The sequence below is a fragment of the Gallus gallus genome, chromosome 1, assembly GCF_016699485.2.
Source record: "Gallus gallus isolate bGalGal1 chromosome 1, bGalGal1.mat.broiler.GRCg7b, whole genome shotgun sequence".
In the NCBI taxonomy this organism is placed as follows: Eukaryota; Metazoa; Chordata; class Aves; order Galliformes; family Phasianidae; genus Gallus; species Gallus gallus.
Genome location: NC_052532.1, coordinates 37,328,557 through 37,348,710, shown reverse-complemented (window position 1 = coordinate 37,348,710; position 20,154 = coordinate 37,328,557). Strand labels below are relative to the sequence as shown.

Genomic DNA, 20,154 nt, shown 5'->3' with positions numbered 1-20,154 from the left:
CTTGGTGCTGTCTGCAAATTTGCTGAGGGTGCCCTTGATGCCATCATCTGTGTCATTGATAAAGATATTGAAGTGCACTGGTTCCAAGATCAACCCCTGAGGGACACTACTTGTGACCAGCCTTCACCCTGACATAGAACCACTGATCACAACCCTTTGGCTGCGACCAGCCAACCATTTCTTAATGCACCAAACAGTCCATCCTTCAAATCCATACCTCTACAATTTAGAGAAAAGGATGTTGTGAGGGACCATGTCAAAGGCTTTGCAGAAGTCCAGATAGATGAGGCTGCAGGGTGTGGCATAGAGGGAGTGCAGGCATGGGTTGGTAAGAATTGAGGTAGGGACTTGGCTCAGAGCACCACATTTATCATAATAGAATCACAGAATGGCTTGGGTTAGAGGAGACCTCAAGGATCAAGGATAAAGTCAAACTATGAAAATCACTAGACTCCCACCACCACCACCAACAACAACAAGAACAGAGGTCCATATCTCATTGTGATGTCCTTTCTAGCATTCTGGAACTTCCAGGTTTGCAACCTAGCAGAGCAGGGGAGGGTGAGCACAACATCAGGAGAGGGGTAAAAAACTAAATGTGTGTGTTTCAATTTTAATTGCATTATTGCTATTTTTGAGACTTTTTTCCTCTATGTATAAGTTTTCTATATAACTATATTATTATTTATCTGTAACAAACAGATTTAGATAAAAATAATTGAATTAGATTGTTAAGATTTCAAATGTACTAACAACAAACTCCTGTATTTGTATGTCATGTGTTCTCTTCTGCACATAAAGAAGATACTGAGGCTAGTAGCTGAACATGAGAAACAAGAAGCTATATTACTTATGTACCAAAAGTCCTCCCAGCCCAACTCCCCCTTCTCTAACTTTACCAGTGCAGGTGAGTGTTGGGTACTCTTTATGATCCTCTGCTTGATGTTAGATGTAATTACAGGATTTGTTTACTGAGGAGGATCCTGACCTTACTGGAAACATTTTCAAAGCTTTCTGGATTTTACTTATGAGCCCTCAATGGGATCAAAAGTCTCAAACCTAGCTTCTTGACGGTAGGTAATTGCAGCGAATGTGAAGCACTGTGGCCAATATCTCTTAGACTTAGCATGCAATTTCTAGACATTTTATTCAAACACATATAATGACTCCCTTGTGCACTTCTCTGCTGATGAATTTTGGTTTTTTTTTTTCATTGTTTCACTGTTGTTTTTGTATGTTGTTTTCTTTTTCCCTTTTTTCTTTTCCTTTTTTTAGTGGATTGTTTTTTTCCCATATTCCTCTATTCAATAAAGTTGTTTTGATTCATATATATGCCTGCTCACAAATCCTCTACCAATCCTTACCATTCAAAGTGTTTCAAAACACAAAGTCAAGCAATGCTTACTATCTATTTCTATTGTTCTAAGAAACTATTATAGCAGTTTCCTTCTCATGCTCTATCCTACTGGCAGGGCCATGACCTTACAGGATTGTACCCGAGTCCTTCCTCACCTTTAGGGTCTGATCACAGAAAATAATCTTTATTCCTACTGTTCAGTCCTCTCCAATTTTTATTCATTTATTTATTTTTAATGCATAGGTATTTTTGGATTCTATTCCCTTTCTTACGACCCTATATCATTCATTTCTTTACCTGCATGTAGTTTTTCCAGAAAAGGACAGGACTGCTTCATGGGTTCTCCTTCCTCTTTTCAGTTCATCTTTCTCTATCATCAAGTGTCCCTTCTTCTGATAATATATTTGGAATCACTGATGCTCACGAGGTGATTGTAAACCCCCCCCCCCTTTTTTTTTTTGGACATATTTCACAGATACCTTTTTTTTCTCTGAGTGCTTAGAAAAATTCCCTGTATAAACAATTCCTTTCTTTCCATGGCAGTGTAGAAAACCTCTGTTTTTCCCTCAAACTGGTAAAAACAGGGAGAAGATTATATTCAAACAAGGTAGTGAACTCCTTTGCCAGAATGTGACTAGTGATGCTTGTGCTAAGAGCTGCATGTACACACAAAAGAAGCTATATTTCTATTAAATAGACCTTTTCTTTCCTTTCTAATGATATCCTCTTTGCTCTACCCATAAAAAACATGAAATATCAGTTGCAGTCAGACCCATACTGTTTACTGGCCTGGATACCAGCTTTTGCTATCAAAAGTAGTATTCTCCATAAAAGGTTTTCAAATGGCTATAAAGTTCTGTTTTCCTTCTGAAATATGCACGTGCTTTCTTCATTATTTCTCTCCTCAGCGGGATATTTTTTATCTGTTCCTGGGAGGCTCTTCACAGAAAGCTCCAAATTGTCAGTTTGACACATAAAATGACAGAGAGCTCTTCCCTTTTAAAAGTACACACATACCTGTGCCTACAGGTACATACATGTAAAGGATTCATGAGTTTGTTTCTATAGTAATAATCAAAATAATAACCAAAAGAGGCATTGTTTATGCAGTGGCAACTTTTTTTCTGTTTTGTGAAAGTGAACATTTAAGATTCTGTAGTAATGACTCAAAATGAAAAGAATCTATGAAGAAGAATGCTGGTACACTCTCCTCAGAATAAAAATATGAAAATAAAAAAGTTTCTTAGATGCACTGCCTTCCAAATGACCCTGTCTGGCCTTTCTCATTTGAATAAATAATACTAAGTAACAATGCACCACAAGTTCACAACTGGAAGGCTAGTTGTTCATGAGAAATGTAAAAATTAAAGCTAAATAAACCCTCCACCTCTGTAGAAAGTTCAGAGGCTTTGTGAAATGATAAAGGAAGACCACAGAAAGGAATGCCAACAGGGCATGAGAGCAAACAGGATTATCTGCTGGGATGTGCTCTTTAAACTGTGGTAATGTTTAACTTCTTACGAGCAGGTGTGATGTTTGACACCTCTTTTCATGCAAAGCCTGGCCCCAGGTCACCCATGGGCACATGGTACTAATAGATTTCAGCAGATTCCACAGAAGAGTACTGTAAAAGGAAAAGGAGCTACATTTATGCAGCAGATAAAGTCAACACATTTTAAAATGGAAATGACATTATTTGTAAACATCATGTTTTTTTTCCTGCTCCCTCCTGCTCTGCAAACTAACATCACATTATCAAGTATTTAAAAGTTTATATTGAAGAAGAAGTATTGACCTTCAAGGTAATGCTATTAAAAATGTAATTTGATTCAAATGAATGGAGTTGAAAAGAATCATTGCATAAAGAGCAATACTGTCTTAATTAACAGTGCATTAATGTGCAGAAGCAGAAGGTCAGAGGCATTAATGTATCTGCAGAAAAAAACTGATCAGAAGTCACAAATCCTTAAAATACAAATGAACGTTTGTAAAACTCTCATTTAATGCAAAAGTAAGATACTTTTCTTTACCAATATACTTCAGGAAATAGAAGGAAAATCCTTTCCCCCCAAATCATATCAAAGCACTTGAACAGAAACCATGGTCTTACAATAACCTCTCCTTTATCCCACTTTGATCAGGCTTTGATGAAATAGTCAACACTGTACTGGGTGAAATCTTAGCTTTATCATTGGAAAAAAGTTGGTTAGAGCATATTCTGTGCTAGATGAACTGAAGTTTTGAGAAAATATGCTATCTGGTTCTCAGTTTTTTAAATAAGGTAACCTAAAACCTGAGGAGAAGTGCGAGAAGACATAATTCTCTTTATGTTCTTCTATAAAATAATATTTTCTCAGAAAAATAAATGACCAACTAAACAAAATAACAAAAAAGATGCTCTAATGCTCTTATTCTAATTTTTTTGCCTCTGAAGATTCCCTTCCCTTCCCTTCCCTTCCCTTCCCTTCCCTTCCCTTCCCTTCCCTTCCCTTCCCTTCCCTTCCCTTCCCTTCCCTTCCCTTCCCTTCCCTTCCCTTCCCTTCCCTTCCCTTCCCTTCCCTTCCCTTCCCTTCCCTCCCCTCCCCTCCCCTCCCCTCCCCTCCCCTCCCCTCCCCTCCCCTCCCCTCCCCTCCCCTCCCCTCCCTTTCCCTTTCCCTTTCCCTTTCCCTTTCCCTTTCCCTTTCCCTTTCCCTTTCCCTTTCCCTTTCCCTTTCCCTTTCCTTCCTTTCCCTTTCCCTTTCCCCCTCCCCTCCCCTCCCCTCCCCTCCCCTCTCTTTCCCTTTCCCTTTCCCTTTCCCTTTCCCTTTCCCTTTCCCTTTCCCTTTCCCTTTCCCTTTCCCTTTCCCTTTCCCTTTCCCTTTCCCTTTCCCCTTCCCTTCCCTTTCTCTTCCCTTCCCTTCCCTTTCATCTCCTGCTAGGGCACAAAAACAGTTACCCCAAAATTGTCACATTCTTTTTATTAGGAAGAAGGAAGAAAAGGGAGTAAAATGAAGCTCATTTTAATTTTTTGTCTTGGCAGCCGTTATCACTAAAAGCAAGCCAGCCTGTATTGTAAGATGCTGCAGCAATAATTCTGACAAATTTCCTATCTCCTAAGCTGCATCAAAATGTTCACTAAAGCACTAATAATTTGATAGTTGGAGTCTAGATATATTTCAGGCAATATGATAAACATACTCAGAGCTTGACAGCCCAGACTACCCTTCCATGTATTGGAAACAGAGCAGAAATCTATTTTTTCTACTGGATACTCTTTGGAGAAGGATTGCCTTTAAACTTCTGAATTTTGGGTGTTTAAATGCCTTACTGGTTTGGAAAAAAACAGTAACAAGCAAAGTGCAGGCATTTCTGAGAGGAGGTGTGTCTGTGAGTACTCAGGCACTGCAAATCCAAACTTTTATTCTAATTGTTCACCTTTCTACTTATTTCTTGAATGTATGAAATCCTAAATTTTAACAGCACTAAGCTGCTTCTCCGTTTTCCCTCTACATCCTCTAAACATCAAAGAGCTTGTCTATTTTTGTGTCTCTTTTACTCCCATCTCATCAGTGCTATCCTCCCCTAGTGGCACTATTAATTCAGAATCCTTTGACAGGAAGTTTTAAAGATGCGTATGTCAGAGGAAGCTGCAGCATCACCATAGTATTATGCAAAAAGGCCTATTGTAAAATAAATCCCTATGCCACAGCAATTTTAGCTTCTCGTTTAGTCATTTATACAAGATGTGCTATAATCATGGTGAAGGCATAACTTATTGTTGGACTGATAGATTCCATACAATCAGTGCATTGTAAAATATGATGAAAATCAAGTTTTATTCTGGCAATTCAGCATTACATGACAATAGAGCCACTGCTCCACAGTCCCTTCTTTTCTCTGCTGACTGAATCTGCTTTTCCCGGAGGTTTTGATATGCAGCCCAGTTTTGTTGACAGTCCTTCTCAAGAGCTATTCTCCATCTGACTAAAAGAGCATCAGCTGGCTCCCTGACCCTTGCACATGGAATTCCCCCGGTGGCTTTAAAAGCATGAGTCATATGAAGCATTCAGTCCCCCATAGAACATTAAACCTTTTCCCCTTCTGAACAGAGATTCGAGGTTGCAGAAGCCAATCTGGGGCAGGTCTTCTCTGACAAGTTACATCTGCTTCTTTGGCAAGATCCACACACTGCCATCCTAGAACCATGGCAGCTGCTACTGGCTCTCATGCCTAGTTGCCAAGCTCCAGCCTGCCAGCCTCGCTCAGCCTTCCACCTGAGGCTTCCTGCCTATCTGTCCAGGACTGGATCTTCAGGAAAACAGGCAAAGATCTCTGATCTAATCACTCACCCTAAAGAAAGCTTTCTGCGCAAATCAAAATTTATGTATTTTCATAATATTCCTCGACTCATTTTAGGGAAAGAATAGGCTCTTGTATGATCTTTTATTTGGTTTAGGAAGACAGACAACAACCTATTTACTTTTTTCTTCAGAATAACTCCAAAATTTTTGTGATGCTAAATAATTTTCATACTGACAAGTGGTAGCATAGAAAAGTTTCAGAGCAGTAGTACAAAGTACTTAAAGGGAAAATGCAAGTTCAGTATGACAAATGGAAACCACTAAAGACGCTGACACATATTCAGAGATGGTATCTTCATAAAACAAAACAAGAATCTGTATTGTTGGATGGAAGCACATTGCAAAGGCCATGTACATCTCTATTTTATCAGAAGAAAAATGACTTTTTTTTTTTAATCCAGCAATTCCTTTTTTACTCTGTTATAGATATGAAACCCTGAACAGAGATGGTTCATAACAACATGGAGGCAACCTGTTTTTGCAACTATCTCTGTCTAAAAGTATATGAATTTCTTATAAAACAGCTTAGCACCAAAAGCAGATACCAGATAGAATGAATAAAGCAGAATGTGGATTCTCAAGGGTTCCTCCATAGCTCCTTTGAGCTATTATAGTTCCTAAATGAGGGACACTATAATATTTCCAGAGAGGATCTGCCCTACTTTTGTATCAAAACATTAACTGCATTTGGCTTAATTGCATACTCTGATGTTTGCTGTCCAAAATCCATTTTCTCTGGCCAAAATTAATATAATAATTTATAATATCATATTATACCATACCATCCCAACCATACTGTATTATATTATAGCAAATTACATCATATGGTACTTGGCATATTAAAATCTCTGCACTTTCTGCTCCATTCTTTATTCTCAGGAAAGTGATACATAGAATGCATTTTGTGATGTCATTGTTATAAATACACAATTAAAAAAAAAAACATTTAATACTGGTTGTAAAGTCTGAGATCATTGTGATCTGTTGTGAAAGCAAGTTCTAAAATCATGGACTGATTTTCTGCACATAAACTTCACTCTTGAGATTAACAGTTTGATGGTTATGCCCACTCAACAAGCAACTACAATGTAGGTCAACATAATTGAAGGATTTAATGATTAATGGAGAACAGTCAGAACATTTCTTCAGATATTTATTTTTTGTATTCTGTAAGTTGAAATGCTGTGAAGTCAATTGTTCCAAAAGAATCTCACTTTGAGGTATAATTTAAGCTGAGTAACAAATCCTTCAAAGGTCATGAAGTCTTCTGTTACACTATTGCTACCTAATGATTTAAATGGATGCTGCACAAAAACTTCTAAGGGCATAAATGAGAACCAGTATGCTAAAGCAGTACAACTGAACCCACAATATTTGTGTTTATAAGTATCATCAAGACACAGCAGCAAGGTTTTTGTTGTAAAAGTCCAACTTTGTTACTCATTTCAAAATCATCTAGACATGGAATTTCAAATATAGTTGATGAAGAATATTTATATTCAGAAATTAAATCCAAAATACCTCTGTGACCCAGGTCAAATTGCAACCACAGTCTCTTACATCATCTTATCAACTGCACACATTGTTCTCAAGGCAAAGGCAACACTACTTTCTAGCCAAATTTATGAGGGGAAAAGGCACAGACAAATACATTTGGAAAGCCAATGAATTGTAACATATTCTAGTAAAAAAAAAAAAAAAGAAAAAAAGAAAAAAAAGAGTCAAGTTTGTTTAAAATTGATAGATTAAGCCTCATCTGACATAATTTTGTCCTAGATGTTGACATTTTTGATAAACACAGCATAGCCAGCTGGTCAGAAGAGGTAATTCTCCCACTGTGTCTAGCACTGGTGCAAACTCATCCTGAAAATTCCAAGTTCTGCAATAGAATTTGTCACAATTCCTGAAAGCATCCAGAAGAGGGTAATGAAGCTAGAAGGCAAGTCCTGTGAGGAGAGGCTGAGGGCACTGGGGTGCCCAGTGTTGGGCAGAGAAGGCCAAGGGATGACCTCACTGCTCTCTGCAGCTCCTGAGGAGGGGAAGCAGAGGGAGGTGCTGGGCTCTGAGCCTGGGAATCGATGCCAGAATGAGAACAGCACAACGCTGCCAGAGGAAGGTCAGGCTGGGCAGCAGGAAGCATTTCTGAGCTGTGAGGGTGGTCAGACAATGGGACGTAATTCCTACTGAAGTGGTTGATGCCACATGACTGTCAGTGCTTGAGGCAGATTTGGACAATGCCCTCAGTAATGTGCTTTAACTTCTGGCTAGCCCTGAAATGCTCAGGCAGTTGGAAGTGATGATCTCTGAAGGTCCTTTCCAAGTGAACTATCCTATCCTATCCTATCCTATCCTATCCTATCCTATCCTATCCTATCCTATCCTATCCTATCCTATCCTATCCTATCCTATCCTATCCTATCCTATCCTATCCTATCCTATCCTAAACTTGATTAAACTGGTGCATCATTCCAACAAGATAGTATGTTTGTTTGAGGCTATTTTTTACTGAAAAATAAAACTCTAACGCATTGATTTTTATTGGGATGAAATGAAAGTACAGAAGGAGACAGCAGTCCAAAAATTCTGAGTGATTTTGGGGGAAAAACTGGCATTTCCTTCAAGCTGAGTGACAGGCCGTAGGAGGTTGAATAACACGGTCAAGCATTTAGAGTTTGTTTGGCTGAATGAGAGAACAATGTTAGCAGAGAAAAAAATATTTATTTCTCGTCACTTTTAATTAACTCAGAGAACTTCAATAAATACTGCAACTTGGCAGTATGACTTGAAATTGATAGAAACATGATAGAATTAAAGACTGGCTGTGTTTTTGTGGCTGAAGTCCAGTTACCTGTTTACCACAAAAATGAAAATATTTAGATTATATTCATAGGCACTTTATAAATAACAAGCTAAATTCTGTTTTACTGCCACAGTGACTCTGATATTAATAAGGTGAGACCTAGTCAAACTCCTTGAGAAATTTCTGTTATGCACATCAAGATATTTCACAGCCCAGGGTCAACACAAGCAGTCCCAATAGTAGAAGAGTTCTATTAGAGGTGATCTAATAGAGGTGATCATTTGGAGCATGCAAAAGGTGAAACTGTCAGTATGTGACACAGGCTGCCCTGGATTGCCTAGGGCTGAGGCATCTAGGACTCTCCCTACATTTTATCTCAGAGAAACTCAAAATTAGTCTGGTGAAAAGACATGAATACATTTCTTTGACCACCATTTTTTGAGGATATCAAGCTGTAAAGTTTATGAATGTCTCTCTCAGGCAGTTGACACCCAATTCTTAGAATTATATATGCCCCATAACATGATTGCAAACAATTTTAATAAGTAAATATTATAAGAATACAAATATAAAGGACAAGAACAAAGATTCATCACTAGCTTATTTTTGACACAGAACAGCACAAGACTGTTAAAATTATGGAAATAAGCTTCCATGTGCTGCTGCTTCCCTAGAATAGTGTACCAGCAAGTTGAGGTTCAGGAACTTTCTGAATCCAGAAGTGTTATTTTTTAAGTAATAGTCTTGAGTGATTTCTATTTCCCTTATTTTTCTGCTTTTCTTTGAACTCATTTAAGGTTAACTTGAGGATTTTAGAAATAACAAGACTATAAATTCTGTTATAGAGAAACAACATTGAGAAGAGATGCAGATAACTTCAAGCTACTCTCTACTAAACTTCAAGAACCAGTAAGTTCTTACAACTATAAGGACACATTCCAAGAACAACTAAGAAACTCAGAGCTTTAAATTTATGGCCTGATCTGCAAATCACTGGGCAGACTTAACAACTTTTTGAATGACATGATCCAGAACAGAGAATATACAGAAATTTGATCTAACATAGTCCTTATGCAAACAACATGGGTAGTGCTGTCAATAGTCAAACAAACAGTAAATCTGAAGGCTGGAGATAGGACTGGAATGTCTTGCCATTTCCAGCAGATCAGTGCTCAATAATATTGACAATGACCTACCATTCTATGTGAATAAAGAAAAAAAGCTGTCTTTGCCCACTGATACCAGATTGATATGTGGCAAAATATCTTTTTCTGGAATTATCTGTAGAATTACATAGTTAAAGAAGCCAGCTTTCAAAAACGTCTTTGTTTGTAACACTGCTTTCCTAGAATTCAGTTACAGCAACCTCCTTGCCTTAACTGCATCCTTAGTTGTGGTGATTCTCATGATCACTCCATAGCACATTATTACAGGTGAAGTAAACCTTTTTTTGAAATTTGACTTAAATGAAAAGCTGAAGTCTAATTTTGTATTTACTAAAAGACTTATAATATAGTGCCTCAAACGTGTTCATTAGTAAAACAGAGCAGGAGGTCTCTACTAATTTCTTCATCTTACTTGTAAAAGATGGAAAGAGTGAAGTTCATTTCACGAAATGCATGCATCTACACTGTAGATGGTTAGACATGAGTTCTTTTTTATATAATCACTGGAAAAAAATGAACATTTACTGTATATCATTTAATTCATCTCATCCCAAAGTCTAAAATAGATGAGTTGTTCCCTAATTGTATGGGTTTTTTCTGTTGTTTTTGTTTTGACTTGTTTCTCTCTTTCCACTGAACATAGCTTGATTAAATATAGAGATCTATATTTAGAGAAACCAATTCCCACCTAAGATACTGAAAAGAAGTGAAAAATAGAGGAAAGTTCACCTGCACAATATGTCTCATTTCAATGTATGAAGTTTCAAGACACAGAATAAGGCAGATAAATGCAGGAGTTTAACATCCATACAGAGGAAACTTATTTTCCTTTCACCATTCATTTTCAGACTCGGCACTGGGTTTTGCAGAGCAACTGGTACCTTACTCCAGTACCATATTTTTTCTTTATTACTGGTCTCTTTGAAAACCATACAGCTAAAACACACTGAAATATCAGTTGACACATCCCTCTGATGCATTATTCACCAGACCACTTAGTTAACATTTTAACTCTCTCTGTCAGTATTACAGCAATTTCTCAGTTTTGCACTGTACAGTCTTTTTCATAGAATCATAGAATCATATAAATGTTCAGGTTGGAAAAAACCTTAAAGATCATCAATTCCAACCGCAACCTAACCTACTGGACAACATCAGGATAGTCTTCTCTTTGCAGTTCTGCATTATACTGGAAACTCCAATAATGCTGGACACGGGAATAAGCCTAAATGAACCAATTGGTGCTTCCTGAATAAATCAAGTCTCTGTTATAAGATGCATTACTTGGATTAAAGTGAATATATAAGGGTATAATATAAATTCAATGGCGATGCAGCAATTTTCTTAAAGTGTTTTCAAAGAGTCATCCTCACTATGTTAACTGTTACAACAAAGCTTATCTTAATCATCAATTCCAACATATTTTCTAGGCTAACTTGACAAATATTCATTCTTTTCTCAATAACCAACTTCCATTTCTCCACAGGTTTTAAAGTCCAGTCATTTTCTAAGATATTTTCTTCTTTACAGAAGCAATAATTAGCCTATTGCATCTTTTTCTCTTAAATCTTAAAAGACTTGACAGGAAAAACTGAAAAATATTATAAACACTGAATAATACTCATTTATGCTAATAATATTGCTTTAGGAGGAAGTCATAACAGCAAATTCCAGTGTAGCAGGCAAAACTATACAGATTAGTCTAATGTTTTATTTCAGCTACTCAATCCTACAATTATTCACTAACTGGGATATCAATGCAAGAATTATGTTGCTAATGTTCTCTAGGAGTCTTCTTTAAAAATATATTTTAATTTTAGCATAAAGCCTCATGTGTACTGTGACTAATACCCAAATTAAAATTCTGATTCTGTCAGGTAACATTTTATTCTGCTAGTATAAACTTTAAATAAATTTTTATATCTATTTTAGTTGAGATTTCAAACTGAGACCAAGAGTACTTTAGGAACATAAAGATAGTTCCCAAATGTTTACAGGCACCATGCTGAAAATTCTTAAAAATATTTTCTAACATTTTTAAAATCTCCGCTACTGAAAAGTTAATTCACTTTCTCCATCTTCAGTGAGATGACTGCAAAGACTCAAAGTCTAGTTGCTACATTTGGTTACAAAAATATTGCTTTGTTTCTTCCTTCACACAACTTTCCTTCTGAAAAAAAAATAGAGTTTGTAGGCGTGGGGTAGAATACACATTAATTTTGAGACCAGGGAAGGATATGATTCAGTTCTACATACGCACATTAAAATTCTGGTTCATCTCTGCTTATATGTATCTATATCTAGTTGTCCTTATTAATTTTAAAATTTTTGAAGCCTGATATTTTATTAAAGAAAATAATGAAGAAAATAAACTCATCTTTCCTTATGGCGATTCATTAGCATTTTGATGTAAAATATAATTGAAATGTTTATACTACCTTTGTGAAATACTGTACTGATATTTTGTAAAACCTTATGTGTAATTCTCAGGCACTTCCTTCCTCTTTTTCCTCTTTTCTTCTTTCTTCTGCTCAACACTGCCCTCCTTTTGCCATTGTTTATTGCAACAGTTTAGCCATATCTTTTTGACAACACAACTCTTCAAAATTTGGCCTCAGTTATGAGTACTGTATCTTTTGAAAGTATGCCTTAAGTCACAACTGGGCCACTGCTAATTATTGGTACATATAATTACATATGCAATTAAACACTGTAGAGAATTTAAGGAATATCAGAAAATTAGCAGGCAAGATTATATGTATTGAATATATTAGCTGTGCAATTCATAGTCAAAGCAAAGCTTGACTAGTGGAATTAACCACAATTAGTAATTGGTGTTTAACTTTTTCACAAGAGTTTCAGGGAATTTGGCTTTGGTCTCTAATAGTTCATAGCTTTAATCTGCTGATTATTAGTGTACACAAAGGTTTAGAAACTTGTTTAAGACTGGGACATGAAATGCCAGGAGCTTATACTGTAGAATGCATCAGTTTGTTCACAAGATACCAGTCACTGATGAAGTATAGTAAATCTCACATAGAACAGGTGGAGGAGAAAAAGAGAGATTACATTTAAATAAGGAAAACCTGACAAATTCAGTATCTTCTCTTTGTGGGAAGCAAGGGGAAATTTTAATTCCTCAGAACGTTTCCTTTAAAAAATATCCTGCTATCAAAACCAGATTTACTGCTAAATGTTTTGAGATAGTCTGACATCCTTGCAATAATAAATTAGTTGCATATTCAGTCTCCTGCCCTCACTTCCTCTCTGCCTCATAGATACTCCTCTTTGAATTACTGTTGTTTTGGATGCTGACAAGAGATACTAACTGAGGAGTCTGGTCATCACTGATTGTAGAGTAAAATTTATTCTTATTTTCTGAAGAGATGAATAGTGACACAGGTAAGAATAAGAGGTCTTTGAGTTCTATTCTAATTCACATTCCTAGGAAAAAATACCACCATAGGTATCACAAAACTTGCAGTTTTTTTTCTGTGACTCTAAGGACTTCATCTTTTTAGTGCCTTTAATAGCCATGGCTCACTAACATTTTTTTATTGCACAAGAACCATTACAACAATATGTGCCTTTCTCTTGCAACACAATGACTCTTGGCCCCATACTAACTTGAAGAACACACAGCCCTACCACACCCATTGTGTAGTCCAGATTTGGTGCTTTTTGACAACCATCTGTTTGAGCTGATGAAGGACAGACTGCATGAGCAACACTTTCTTAGCAATGACACTGTCTTAGCAGCTATGAAACAGTAGGTCACCTCCACTGGTGCAGATTTTTACAAGCACAGCATACAAGATCTTGTTCATCATTGGCAAAAATACATAACTAAGGGTGATGATTACGTTGAAAAATAGTGTTTTGTATCTGAGAGCTGGCTCTATCAAAAAAATGTCATTGTGTTATTTCTGTCTGTTGTAATTTCCACGGAAATCATAGAATTATAGAATTATCAAGGTTGGAAAAGACCTGCAAGATCATCCAGTCCAATTGCCCACCTACCACCATTATTTCCACACTAAACCATGTCCCTTATTACAACATCTGCACATTTCTTGAATACCTCCAGGTCGGTGATTCAATCACCTCCCTGGGCAGCCTATTCCAGTGCCTGATCATGTTGTGGAGAAGAAATTTTTCGTTACATCCAACCTAAACCTCCCCTGGCACAACTTGAGGCCATTCCCTCTTATCCTATCGCTAGTTACACAGAAGAAGAGGCCAACACCCATCTTGCCACTACCTCCTTTCAGACAGTTGTATGGAGAAATAAGGTCTCCCCTGTCCCTCCTTTTCTCCAGACTAAACAATCCCAGTTCCCTCAGCTGCTCCTGTTAAGACTTGTGCTCCAGTCCCCTCACCAGCTTCTATGTCCTTAAATGCTGATAGGCTAAAGGCAGGTAGCTTTATGTATAAAAGAAAATACTAGAATACAGGAAGCCTATTAGAGAGCTGTTTTCTGGGGGTAGGGGTAGTAACAAAAATATGTATCCTGAATGTTTTTCCTCCATTTTTGCTTAGTGTTGGATGCAAGTTGACCACATGTAGCTTTGAGGTCAGCCACAGTTGTGAAGTAATTGAAAGGCAGACCTCCTTTTCAGCTTTTGCATATGAAGACAGATATTCAGATATCTTTCTTTGACTTTGTACTGAAATAAGAGGTACAAGGATGCAACAAGTCTAAGCTACAGCCTCAGAAAGAGCAGTGGTCACTGGAGCATTACTGATCAGCCACTTCAAAGACTCATACCATGTCTTTCCTCCCAAAAGTCAGCTATTTGCAGTAATAATAGCTGGCAGGATCTGACTGTTCAGAATCTCTGGCACCTCACCAGGAAACTGAAAGTCTATTTAAAGTGGATTTGGACATATTGTAAACAAAGTGGAATTTATCATGCTTTAAAGTCAAGGACAACTGTCAGTTCTGCAGAGGGGCTAGATGAGGCAAGAAGGACTTACACAATTGCTTGGAACTGTAAACATTCAAAGCTAATAAGAAAAGAGGCCCAGCAGCAATGAAATGTGAGATTAGCCAGACAGCAATTATCCGGGTAATAATACAGTATATGTTTCTTCTTTACTGCTCTTGTGTGGATTACAAAATGGATTCTAAAGCAGAGCAGGGTAAGCCTGGGAATACTGTACTTATATTCATTATAGGAGCCAGCAGGAAAATCAGCAGAGACTTCTAGTCTCACTGAGGCCATTGCTTGGCCTTACAGACAAGAAACAATAGCAACAAAACATTAAAGGCTTAAGAAGGAAGAAATAAAATCAGAAAAAAACATGCTAGATTTTCCTTGTTGAGTTCAATTATTAAGTGGACCAGATAATATTTTTTTCTTCTGCATGTAAATGATAATACTGCTTCTGCTCTATCATCTTTCTCTGTAATTACTCAAAAACCTGAATGCTGAGAGATCATCTCCTCTGATAAAATATTTTCTAGAAATAAAATTTTATTGAAAAACATTACAATTTTTTTGATCTCCAACTAACAAATTCTATTTCTCTCTCCAATTTCAGTTAATGTCAAAACAAAGGATAATCTATTTTAGTCTGTGTTTACTGACTTTCCCTCATCTCTTCCTTTGTTTTATTCTCTGTGTTCTAAAGGTCACAGCAACCCAGGCACCATGTCAATTTATTTTCATCCCATCTGTTATTACCTGTAAACAAGCTTTTCTTTTCTGATTTAGTTTATCTGTTGCCAGAGTACCACTCATTTCCTTCCAAGTTGTAAAAAAAAAAAAAAACAAGAAAAAAAAAAGAAAAAAAAATGAAATAAGAAAGATCAACTTTGGAAAAAACTTTATATATATATATATATATATATACACATTCATATATATACACATTCATATATATATATACAGTTCAGAATGTTTGTTTCACTGAATTTTAATCCCAGAATCTAGTAAAAAAATTTTTATCTAAAAGTCACCATCTTACAGTGCAGAATTCTCCCTTTTTTTTTCCCTGAAAAAAAAATTATGAATCTAAACACTATTTATTTTACTCTTCTCTCTGTAAACCTTAGAGTTTAAAGGTCATGGAATTTTGAGCAAGTCTCAGTTTAGTTGCACAGATTTTTACAATTTTCTGGTATTGTAATTGGTAGAAATTACAGCATCAATAAATCTGTAATCAATGAAAAATGCTGGAAAGATGTAACAACGTGCAGAAGTCAACAGATGCAGAATAGATGGAGAGTAATTGGTGCACTGCCTAGTGCCTTGCACCTATAATTGAGAAGCTATTTTGTCTTCCTTCCTTCCTTCCTTCCTTCCTTCCTTCCTTCCTTCCTTCCTTCCTTCCTTCCTTCCTTCCTTCCTTCCTTCCTTCCTTCCTTCCTTCCTTCCTTCCTTCCTTCCTTCCTTCCTTCCTTCCTTCCTTCCTTCCTTCCTTCCTTCCTTCCTTCCTTCCTTCCTTCCTTCCTTCCCTCTTAACAAGATTGTTCTTCCAGCTTTGTAAGTGACATAGAATCAAATGGACACTAGGGTCCATCTCAGGTTAGTGTTCAGCTTCTTCTCTGGCAGCAGCCCTTGCTGCTGTGTGACGTCCTTCCAGGGCACAGTAGCGCCACAGCTACTGTATCAGCTCATTCTTTGCCATGTTACCTCATCGGCAGAACTTCTTGTCATTTCAGTTCTACATTCATATATGAGCATACAGGGGGTGGTGAAATCTCCAAGTCCTTTTCTTCCTGATGTAACTCTTTTACTGAATGAGATTATCACCCACGGAGCTAAAACTCTGAGAAAACAAGTCTCTCCTCTCATGCAAAAATACATGTGATTTGTAGTTCTTAGCCCTTTAGAAGCCTTGTACCTTGCCACTTTGACATGGACCAAAATAGTTAATTTGTCAATATTCATTATATGGTTGTAGAATCTCCTTCTGTGGAGATATTCAAGACCCACCTGGACACTCTCCTGTGCAAGCTACTGTAGGGAATTGCTTTAGCAGGGGTTGGACTAGGTGATCTACAGAGGTCCTTTCCAACCCCTACAGTTCTGTGATTCCATGATTCTGTAAATCTCCTGGAAACATCTGGCTGGAGAGCTTAATAGCAACAAGGGGCTGACTGAGGCCTCTTAATATGACTTTCTTCCCAGAAGAGAATAATAGTCTTGCTTTCACTTGTGAGACTTTCTAAGAGATGTTATAAAACTATGAACATTGGATTAATTAAAATTCTGGCTTAGTTGTGTGAGACCTAGAACTGCCTCCTGGCTCTAACACTGGCTGTCATAAATCTTTCTGTTTTCAAAATAACAACAATAATAATGATAAGCATAGTACAGAAAAAAAAGCTTTGAAGTCATTCAGTTCTCTCATTAAAGGAACACTGCAAATTTTGGAAATGTAAACTGTGAAAGAAGAAGGGATTTCACAATGGTATGGAAGGTAAAAACAAAAATGAAAACAACGAAAGCACCATAAGACATACAAAAGAACTCCCCATTCAGTACCCCAGAGGCTGAGACCAGAGTCTGAAACCCAGATTTCTGTATTATGTAGCCAGATCACTCCAGTCTTGGCTGTTTGCTTTCCTTCCAAACAGTTGTTTAGTGAATTATTAAATACAGAATGATTTCAGGTGTTCTCTGCCTCTATTTTCCTTTTCTTCCTGATAAGATAGGCTTATAAGTTTCTACATTCATTTTGCTGTGACTCAAAAGTAACATTTGCAGTGGAAAAAAAAGAAATGAGTTTCATAAAATAATCTCTGAAATCTAATTGTCACTGTCAGTTATAATAAAAATGTCTCCTTTACTGCCTAAAACCAGAATGGGGAAAAGGCTCTTAAACAACTGAATTATGTTGACATAGCAAGTCACTGAAAGCACTAACTAATTAGCTTAGTGGTATTGCTGTAATGTACTACAGTGCAATCACATAATTTAGACACTTTCTGGTCTTTAAAAGATACTTGAACATTTTCTATTTTGTTTTCTGCAGATTTGAAGTCAATAGAATAGCCACCAACTTACTGAAAACAGCGTTTTGCCAGTGCTGATGCCTTTGAAAAATCTCATCCTCAAAGCAGCATAGAAATAATTGGGTAAGTGTGTTGGCATGGATGAGGGATGGAAAACCAAATTGCTTTTTAACACCACCTAATGGGATGTAATGGACTAGATTTAATTAGAATCTCTAAGGAACTGCTGACCAGAACAAAAGAGACCATTACGTTCTTAAGAAAACAGGTATTTATAGAAATATATATATAATAGAATCAAAGCCCAGATTACATCTTTGACCTCTGCAGAGATCTCTGGGTATTTAAGAAACCCTGAGATTCTAATAGAAAATATTGCACAGTGTCACTTTTCCACCAACAACCAGTACAAAACAGGAATGGAACTTGTGATTTATATGACTCTACCTGGAATACTTACAGGTGGTAAGGTTGTTATGATCAGCAACAGCAATATCATGATCAGAATGCATACTTTCACTTTGCAGTTGCAATTGTAGCATCTTTGAAATATTTCATAAAGTTTAGAGGTTCATTTTGCTGGAGAAAAGAAACGGTCTTTTGCTAGTGCAGATTATTCTGTGTTTTGGACCAAAGCAAAAAGGAACTTTAAAAATCACACTGCCTTCCATGTAACCACAACTGTAGATTTTAATAATTTTTTCAATCTATTTATTTATTAGATTCTTCATTTGTTTGGATTTTTTTTTTAATTGTAATGAATAAAGGCAATAGAAGTTTTATTTAAGCTGTTTTGGTTTTCTATAAAATACTTGCCGATGTGAAAATATAGACTTCTTTGATGTGTGTTTTGATACTAATTAAAAATATTTTGAGTACAAGAGGTTATGTAAAATCCAAATCTCCTTTCTGTAAATCTTATTCTATACTATTTACCAAATCAAGAGAAGACTTAAATCACATGCTTGTGATTCTCATCAACTTTAGAATAAAGCATTAAGAGGTTGGGGGAAAATGCATTCTGACAATTATCCTGTTCTGGATATGTGTTTCCTGAAAAATTATTTTTCTACTACTACTAGGATTATGGCTAATTACTGGGTTTTGGCTTGAAAATCAAAAAGCTCAACTTTGCATTTTAGTTTTTCTAATTTATGCTATGTAAAATTATTTATCTTGCTGAAAAGTAGTACTATTTAACTAAATTATCAAATACCTGGAGAGCAACAGAGAACACATTATCATTTCTCCCATGTATTGTCCTAGCCACTTAGCCTTCTCTTAATGATTCAATGACTCCTAAGCTTGAAATAAAAGATAAACAAAGTTGGGCCCCTTCTATCTTATGTTCTGCTCCAGTGTGTTCTCAGCTTAATTTCTTCTTTCCACTAACTGGTACTACTCCACTTCTTAGCACCTTTGGAAGTGAAATAAAGGAAATGAAGATTCAGTAAGAAACTACTACTACAGCTCTCCACAGTAGCTAGCCGGTCTTTATAGCTTGGTCATTTACTTATTTCTCTGTGGTGGTTTATTTTATTTTTCAGTGTAAATAAAGGCCCAAGTGAATGAAAGAAAGCAGTAACATAGCAATGTGGAAAGAGAGAGGATGAAGAAAACGAAGTCAATCCTACTGGAATATGAGATACAACCTTTAACTTCTTATATTGTGAGTTTAGAAGGCAGGATGGTAAAGTACATTAATTCTTCAGGTTTCCCACTGAAATAAAACAGAAAAAAATATCTATGTGTTGAGGTTTCTGTTTATAATTTTTGTTTGTTTTCTTGTCATCTGGCCATTTCCAGTGGAATCATTTTTAAATAGAATCTACAAAGCCTGACTGTCATGGGCACCCAGTGCTGCAATAGTCTGAAACAGTCCATCGCTCTGCATTTCTTTGTCAGAAGTAGATGAATTATTTTAGTTTGGGTGCAGAGCTCTCTTTGAACTGGTTAAAACAAGATAGCTGGATTTGGATACATAGAGTGGCCTTGCAGGATCCTGCACCAGTCCCTTTCTGAAAGCAATAATAATAACAATACACATTTTCTTCTGAATGAAAAGCTTACATATTTATCTCTGCTCACAGACTTCTATGAAAAGATCATATTCTTCCTGTACACTTGAAAGTGCTATTCTCATCTAACAAATCTGTAAAGGTTTTTACAAAGTTGTGTTATGTAGGCTAGACATTTTTTTTTTCAGTGCTTTAAGATGTCCTACTACTCATAAATCTATGAGACATAAGTGTTCATTCTGCATACCACCCACACAACACATTTTAATCACATCATATACAACGTTTTTGTTCATATTTTGACTATTTCCTCCTTAGTTCTACGGAAATGGTCAGTTACTGGCAGATTATTGACACTACCAAACGGCAGAATTCAATTTATTTGTCTCCTGTTTTGAAATGCAGCTAGCTCACTAATTATCATCCTTTTCTTCTATCTGTAAATGAAGTCAGTCTTATTGAAGTGCTCTATATGCTCGCACCAACTTTACAGAGACTGGATAAAAGCAA

At 36.6% G+C, this 20,154-nt stretch overlaps 1 long non-coding RNA gene across 2 annotated transcripts; it reads left to right on the top strand.

Moving 5' to 3' along the window:
* Positions 1-532: 532 nt before the first annotated feature.
* LOC101748307 lies at positions 533-19,369 on the top strand. Of its 2 annotated transcripts, XR_003076087.3 has the most exons (5): positions 533-598; positions 802-907; positions 9,343-9,406; positions 17,647-17,749; positions 19,174-19,369. It is a non-coding gene; the product is annotated as an uncharacterized LOC101748307 (long non-coding RNA). The 2 variants fall into 2 exon arrangements; XR_006933281.1 differs by lacking the exon at positions 802-907.
* Positions 19,370-20,154: the final 785 nt, after the last annotated feature.